The sequence below is a fragment of the Pongo abelii genome, chromosome 4 (genome assembly GCF_028885655.2).
Source record: "Pongo abelii isolate AG06213 chromosome 4, NHGRI_mPonAbe1-v2.0_pri, whole genome shotgun sequence".
In the NCBI taxonomy this organism is placed as follows: domain Eukaryota; kingdom Metazoa; phylum Chordata; class Mammalia; order Primates; family Hominidae; genus Pongo; species Pongo abelii.
Genome location: NC_071989.2, coordinates 142,072,906 through 142,081,306, shown reverse-complemented (window position 1 = coordinate 142,081,306; position 8,401 = coordinate 142,072,906). Strand labels below are relative to the sequence as shown.

Genomic DNA, 8,401 nt, shown 5'->3' with positions numbered 1-8,401 from the left:
TAGGAATCATATCCTCCTGCCAGTTGCATCTCTTTAGTCCTATCCCTTGATTTGGAGGTGTCTTCTTTAGGAAGCATGAAGTCCAGCTTCCAGTGATAAAGCTGGATGGACCTTATTTACCCCAGCACCTAGTTTCCAAATCGTATGCTAGTGTGGGTCCTTCTGAGAAGGTTTTCTGGAGGCTACTTCCCTGGTTGAAGGTACACAGATCTCCAGGCATACTAACCGCAGAGGTGCTGACTGGGATACATGGCAGCTCTGAACCTGTACCTGGGAGAGTTTTGCTTCTGCAGGTTCTCATTGTAGGTCCTTGAGCATTGGGGACCATTTGGCTATGCAACAGTTATTTGCTGAGTGCTCAGAATCTGCTATGTGCTAGTGATGATCCCTGTTTTTGTTCACATTTCTATCTCAAATAGCTACTCCCAGGCTTGGAACAGTACAAATCTGTTGAGTGGCTGTAAAGCACAGGTCCCTGTAAACAGGCTGGAATGCCATCTCTTCTACAGGCCCTGTCCTTGTGCTGGGTCAGGCTGGGCAGCTGCTACTGTCATCTTGGCCCCTTTTCACCTCACTCTTCTCTCCTTACATGCACAAAGGGCCAGCAAAACCTGTCTGTAAGTTACTGATGCTCCTCTCTTCCCATCCTTTCTCCACTACCCTCAGTTCCTAATGGGGCTTCAAGACATGGTGATAGGTGTCGTCAGGCCACCAACAGCCCCCGTGCTCTTGGCTCCCCTGATGCTGCATCCTGGAATCCTTTCCTGTTCCCAGGCTCTTCACTGTCTTCACGGCACTGTGTTCCAAGGGTTTATTTCAGTTGTCTGAAACACGATGACCACTGATTCATACTGAACTTTTCATTTTACTCTAGCATGGAATGGATCCAGGATTCAGATGTGAGCAGAAATCTGTGTCCTGCTTTGCAGTCTTCCTGGACTTAGAAGCTAAGATGTTGGCTGGGCCTTCACTTCTTTGACCCTGAAGAGGCTTCTTGTCCTACCTCAACCTTGTAAGACAGTCTCTCCCAGTCCCTGGGCTCTTGGAGAAATTATTCATCAATTGTCCCTTTACAGTTAGCCTCACACCACAGCCCTTGGTTACTGGTCCCCAGGTCTGCCCAGTGAGAAGATGGGTGGAATGTTGATGATTTTCTCCTGCTGGTCTTCAGGATGTATTTATTATATAGATACAGCTTCAGCAAGAATGACAGCTTCAACAATGGAAGAGGAGAACTTTTTTTTTTAAGTTTAAACTAGTGTTCTGGTCTGTCTGCAATGATTCTTTAACCCTTCAGGAAGTAGCCATCTGAATTTCAGCTTGCACTAGGGTCAAGCTAAATCTTATAGTCATTAAAATGCCCTTTGTTGTTGCAAAGTTTGCTGCCTGCTGGAGCTTTTCATTTCATTTTCTGTCCTGCTACTTCTGAACATTGATTGGTCTCTGGGTCCCTGCATCTTCTCTTTGTCTGGGACATAGTTAGCTCTGGATGTGGGATGTGGTTTGTATGATGTGAAGATATAGTTGAGAATAAAGTGATGGTTCCCCACCTGCCACCCGGCTTTCCAATGCATAGTTAATACACCGACATGCCACGGTCTCCAATCTGCAGCTCGGGAATAATTCAAACATTAACATAGGAGAATCCAGACTTTGAAAAAAATGAAAAAAATGCTTTATGTGAAACAGTGCTTTATCTTGCATGTGAAGTGGCAATATGCCTTTCTTAATTTCATTCAGCAAAGGATGGGGGCATAAGAAAGAATTGTTCAAACTGGTTTTATTTTCATTATTTGAAGTCTGATTGGTTTTACAAATTAAATCCCTTCATACTTTTTTGAAGCTGAAGGTGCATTATTCAGCTGGGATCCTTTTCCCATACAAGGGGCTGTATTTGAAGCCACCTGCCCAGCCCCTCTTGAATCTATCCCTTTGTTATTTTCAGTGCACACAATACTAAAATATGTTAAACTCTGCAACGGAAAGAAATGGCCCCTAGAGCCACAAAAACCCCCTCTGTGCCTTCTCCTGGCTCACTCATGGGGATAAAGGAAATTGGAATAATTTCAGTAGCAGTAACATCTTCTGGAGGAGAGTGAGGATGGCTGTGCCTCAGTGAGATAAAGCTCCCCAAAAAGGACACAGATGGGGAAGCTGCCCTTCCTTATACATGGGGACCCACCAGCTTCAGGACCACTTTTGCAAGAGGAGTGTTTCAGGGACTGTGGGGCATGTTAGCTGAGTCGATGGCATCTCTGGATACCAAGTATATAAATGTTCAGCACAGCTGCCTAATCTAGGGTTCTCAGTAAGGTCTTGATAGGTGGCATGGCTGAGTTGAGTCATGCAACCACTTTTTAGCCTGCCTTCCCTTGTCTGTGTGGGTGATGTGGGCTCAGGCACAGGAGTCAGGCATAGGGACACTGACTTGCTCATATGGGTATCAGTTCCATATGGAGGAGATGCTATCAGCCATGCCTCGATATTTTCTCAGCTAATAGTAAGCAGGATCACCCAGCGTTCTGGAGAAGGTAAATGTAATAAGGATGGTCTGATGGTAACATTCTTCTTAGCTGGCTTGATCTGGCCTCTGGCACTCTTCAGACCACAGGAGAATGCTGGTGAGGGGTGACTGTTGTTTCACACTTTAACTCAAGAATGACAAAGGTTCTAACAGAATTCCTGATCCAGACCCTGCCCTCTTGTTTTTCCTAAACTGAGTCTCCCTAGTTTCAACAAGTGGAAACCCACCTGATGCCAAACATAAGGTAAACTGCTCTTTTCATGTGACTGACTGAAGTTTTGGAGTCATGAAGACAGCTTTGGCCCCACACACACCCCACCCTCTTTCAAATATTACAAAAAGCGTTGTTAATAACAACCCCTTATATTGGTGTAGAGCTTCATCCTTTTCAAGCCTCCTCATCCATCATGATGTTTTATTACCACCCTCCACATTCCTGTGAGTACCCACACGTGGTCCAGGCCAACTCACCCAGAGGTGAGAAGATTTGGTAAAAGACAGGAGTGAAATAGAGGCAGGACTTTGAAGGTTGATTGTCTCTACCATTAACAATGTACATGTGTGTCATGTGTATCTGAAAGACATTCATCTCCTGAACAAAACAAAACACATCTCTGTGTAGAACTGTTATTTACTGACAGAATAATACTGCATCCTGGTAACAGGCCATTTTCCCCATCACTGCACAGAACTAACCAACCTCCAACTTGCATCTAAGTTTTCATCTCTGGATCTAGTTTCAGCTTTTTTTCTGCTACAGTCAACACAGCGAAACTTACCACATTCCTAAATACCTTTTAATGATGGTATTCTAAATTTTATATGAAAATAGGAAGAACTGAGAAGAGCTAAAACAATTTTTGCTTTAAAAAAGAACAGTGTTGGAGGGCTTACACTACCTGATTGAAAAGCTTACTATAAAGCTACAGTAATCAAGATGGCATGGCATTGGCATAAATATGGACACATAGATCAATGAAATGGAATAGGGTCCAGAAATCCTCCCTTACATAGGTGGCCAATTAATTTTCAACAAAGTTGTCAAGGTAATTTGATGGAGAAAGGTTAGTCTTTTCAACAAATGGTGCTGGAAAGCCTGAATGCTCGTAAGGAAAATAATGAACCTCAACTTTTACTTCATGCCATGCACAAAAGTCAACTCGAAATGGATTATAAACCTAAATGTAAGTGCTAAAACTATAAAACCTCCAGAAAAATTAGGAGAAAAATCGTCATGACTTTGGGATAGGCAAAGATTCTTAGGACACAAAAACCAAGAAATAGAAATGATAAAACTGATAAATTTGACTTCATGCAATTAAACTATGTCCTTTTAAAGACACTGTTAAGGAAATGAACAAGCCACAGATTGAGAGAATGTATTTTCAATACATATTTCTGACAAAGATTTTGTATTTAGAATGTAGAATATTCAGAACCCAATAACTCAGAGACAACCCCATTTAAAAAATGGGCAAAAAGGTGATGTCAACAAGGTGACTGACTACAAGCTCCTAGTGCTCTTCCCCTCCCCCACCAGGAAAACAAAAAACAATGAATAAACACCTATATTTCAACCAAAAGGACTAAAGGAGAGCTCTGGAGAACAGCAAAGAAGCAGCAGAAATCTTGTAGAGCACAGAAACCCAGGATGGTCATATAGGGAAGGGAAGGAAACATCTTGCCTCTGCCACCCAATCTCCTCAGTTAGGATTATCTTGGAACCAAGAGGGACTCCTTTCTTCAGGGAAAAGATGAGAGGATCCCAGCAGCTTCTGTCACCTCCACAGACACCTGAAGTCTTTGCTACCAAAGACTCTTACAGGCTCAAGCCCAACTGAGAGAGCTCTCCCAAGGCCACATGCTGAGTTACCCCCAGAGAGGGAGCTGACACTGTTTCCCCAACCTCCACTGTGCCCCCTGCTGTGACTACATTGTGCCATATTGGAGTGGGAGCCACTGCTGGGGTATGTCCTGCTCTAGGGCAAGTAGCCATTGTACCCCTCCATCCTTGAGGATGGCACAGCCTGCCCAATTTTGCTGCCACTGCAACATGCCCACCTGGCAGTATACCATCCCTGAGCTGAGCTGCTGCTATGCCCTAACCCCTAGGGCCAAGCTACTATGGAGCTTCTCCATTCCCCCAGCCCAGTTGCTGGTGCACTTTTAGGGATGAGCTGAAGTGGTTCCCCAGCCAATGTGGAACTCAGGCCTCCAGCACACTGGAGTAGTTGGGTTCCCCAGTGCCATAGCAGACATGATGACCTATCCACCAAGGATCAAAAGGCTTCACTGATCCATGTAGCCACACTCCCTGGGGGCTAAGCAAATGCATGCCCTTGTTTCTCAGGGAATCAGAGCCTTGGCTGAGCAGCACCACTCTGCCCTCCAGGCTGAACAGCCACAATCCCCTGCCTACCTGGAATTGGACTAGCAGCCCCATAGTCTGAGCTGCTGAGGCACCCCATCTCTCTGAGGAGTGGAGTCATGGCTGAGCTGCTTCCTTCCTGCTAATTCATAAGCCATAGTGATAGCCTGCCACTTTTGGATCCTTGCTGCTCCTGCACCTGGCCTCACAGAGCCTGGGCTACTGCCATGTCCCACTACCCCAGGGCCAAGAGTCACCACTGTGTGGTATCTCATCCCTCAAAGGCCAAGCTCCCTCTGTGTCATATGGATTCTGCATCCCAAACTACAGCTATGTTCTGCTCTCCAAGGCCTGAGCCTCTGGAGTACCTCTTCTTCTCCAGAGCCATGCTATTGCTGCCCTCCTGCCCTAGGGTGAAAACCACAGCCACATCCCAGCCTTGTGGGCCCAAGTATCTGGGCTATAACTCAGAACAAAGACCCTTGCTTAGTGGAAGAACTGTATCCACTTGTGCCTCAAAGTAAAACTATACATCACATCGCAGGTGCTACAGTATTTTCACAAGATCCTAAACCCAGACCCTAGCTCCACAGCTGCTCTGTGCACCTGTGCATTAGATCCCAGTCCTGCTGCAGCTGCCAGTGTACCTGTAAGACCCAATGCCAAGAGAAATCACCTCATTTATAACTCCTAACCATGGGGAAGACAAAAACAGGAGGATCACTAAAGCCTTTGACCTAATATCTATGTAGCCACCATCATGGCCACAAACTTCTGTAACCCAGACCATTGAGGCACTTGCATTCATCACTGATATTGATCACAACTGAAGAAGCTGCAAGGAGTCTACATCCCTTCACCCACATGAAATGAGAGCCACCAGAACCTGCTCAACCAAAACCCCCAGGCCCATCTGCAGATGAAAGTCTTCCCCTCTGAAAGCCACTCTATAAAGTTTGGGAGAGCTGATTATACCACCAGATGTGCAGACAGCTATGCAGGGACACAAGAAACAAGAAAAAGCAAGGAAACGTGACACTATCAAAGGAAAACAATAATTCTCTGCTAACTGACCCCAAATAAATGAAAATTTATGAGTTTTCTGAAAGAGAATTCCACATAATGATCTTAAGGAGACTCAGTGAGATATAAGGGCATATAAATAGACAACTTAATGAAATCAGGAAAACAATTCATGGTCTGAATGAGAAATTCAACAAAGAGATATCATTAAAAAGAACCAAACAGAAATCATGGTGCTGAAGAATTCAATTGATAAAATAAAAAACATACAATAGAGCAGTGGTCCCCAACCTTTTTGACACCAGGAACCAGTTTCATGGAAGAGAATTCTTCCACAGACTGGGTGGTGGGGGGATGGCTTTAGGATGACACTTCCACCTCAGATCATCAGGCATGGTTAGATTCTCATAGATCCCTCACATGTGCAGTTCACTATAGGGTTTGCACTCTTATGAGAATCTAATGCCCCTGCTGATCTGACAGGAGGTGGAGCTCAGGAAGTACTACTCACTCACCTCTTGCTATGTGGCTGGGTTCCTAATAGGCCATGGACTGGTACCAGTTTGTGGCCCAGGGGTTGGGGACCCTTGCAATGGAGAGCTTCAACAGCAGATTTGATCAAGCAGAAGAAATAATCTGTGAACCTGAAGATAGGTCTTTTGAAATCACTGAGTCAGAGAAGAAAAAAGAATGAAAAACAGTGAAGACAGTCTATGGGACTTATGAGATACCGTTAAGCAAACAAGTATTTGCATTATGGGAGTTACAGGAGAAGAGATAGAGAAAGGGACACAAAACTTATTTAATAAAATAATTGCTGAAAACCTCTCAGGTTTTCAGAGAGATATGGACATCCAAATTCATGATGCTCAAAGGTTCCCAGATAGATACAACCCAAAGAGGTCCTCTCCAAGACACAAAATCAAATTGTCAAAAGTTAAAGACAAAGGGAGAATTTTAAAAGCAGCAAGAGGAAAGCACCAAGTCACATATAAGAGAACCTACATTAAACTATCAGTATATTTCTCAGCAGAAACCTTACAGGCCAGTATAGAATGGGATGATATATTCAAAGTGCTAAAAGAAAAAAAAGACTGTCAGTCAAGAATACTATACCCAGCAAAGCTGTCCTTCAGAAATGAAGGAGAAGTAAAGTCTTTCCCAAATAAGGAAAAGCTGAAGGAATTCATCACCACTAGTATTGCCCTACAAGAAATGCTTAAGAGAGTTCTTAAAGTGGGAATAAAAGGACAATAATTACCATCATGAATATGTATGAAAGTATAAAACTCACTGGTAGAGGTAAATGTATAGCCAGATCCAGAAAACTATAATACCACTGGTGTATAAATCATATAAATTTCTATTATGAAAGTTAAAAGTCAAAAAGTCATCAAAAATAAATAAAGCTACAATGAGTTGTTAAAGAATATACAATATAAAAATATGTAAATTGTGACATCAAAAACAAATTGTCATGGGTAGAGGGTAAAAAAGATGGGCAAAAGATATTTGAGCAATTGTTTCACACACAATAAATATGTGAGTGGCTAATAAGCACATAAAAAGATGTTTAACAGGATTAATCACTAGGAAAATGCAAATTAAAACCACAAAGAGGAGAAGCTGGTTTCGAGTTCTGGCCAGTGGCAGGCAAAGAGTGGGCACAGGTGACTGCTATATGAAGTTTGCTCATCTGAGAAGGCCCAGTTCTTATTCAATGGATAATGGCATTTGAGATGATGCCAAAAAATAATTGGTATAGCATTTTGGGGGGCAGACCGAAATGTGTCAAACTTAAAACAAAAGTATAAAAAATTTATATTAAAGTATCATTCAGATTAACAAAGTACAGATGTGCCAGCAGGAATAGTGGAGGACTGTATACAGAAATTCATTGAAATTGATCAGGCATGGAAAATTCCAGGGAATGAAGAGAAAAAAAGAGTATGACCCTCAGTGGCATGAAGATGATCTAAGAAATATGGAACCAGTAGATGCTCAACTATATCTTGAAAAAGTGTCTTGGAAAAAAGATGATGACTCTTTTTCCCCAAGTTGCCAATGTGGTAGAAAACACAGTGTTTCCAAGGATGAAGCAGAAGAAGTTAACCTATTTTCTTGTGATACATGTTCACTAATTACAGAACTTCTTCATTATTGGTAAAATTCTTCACTACTTGGAAGCCTTGTCCTGTGTATTTGGACATGGTGAGGAGAGGCCATCTGAGCTTTGTCCATTCAAGGGAATAGATTCTATTTTTGTTAGCCCTATCATTTTCAATGAAAATATGATTGTCAAGCAAAGTCCACCTCAGATTAATAGAAAACTAATTTAGTTATTTACATGTATTGATAGTTTGTATTTAAAGATTGCCACAAAAAGAACTTGAATTACAAATTATATTTAGTGCATTCCAAAGGACTTTATTATTTCATTGTCTTCTTGATACAAAATGAGAATTTTCTTTTTCCTAATATAAGCA

The 8,401-nt window shown here is 42.5% G+C and overlaps 1 pseudogene; it reads left to right on the top strand.

Annotated features, from left to right (window-relative positions):
- Positions 1 to 7,642: 7,642 nt before the first annotated feature.
- On the top strand, positions 7,643 to 8,082 carry LOC100459382 (dnaJ homolog subfamily C member 24-like; annotated as a pseudogene).
- Positions 8,083 to 8,401: the final 319 nt, after the last annotated feature.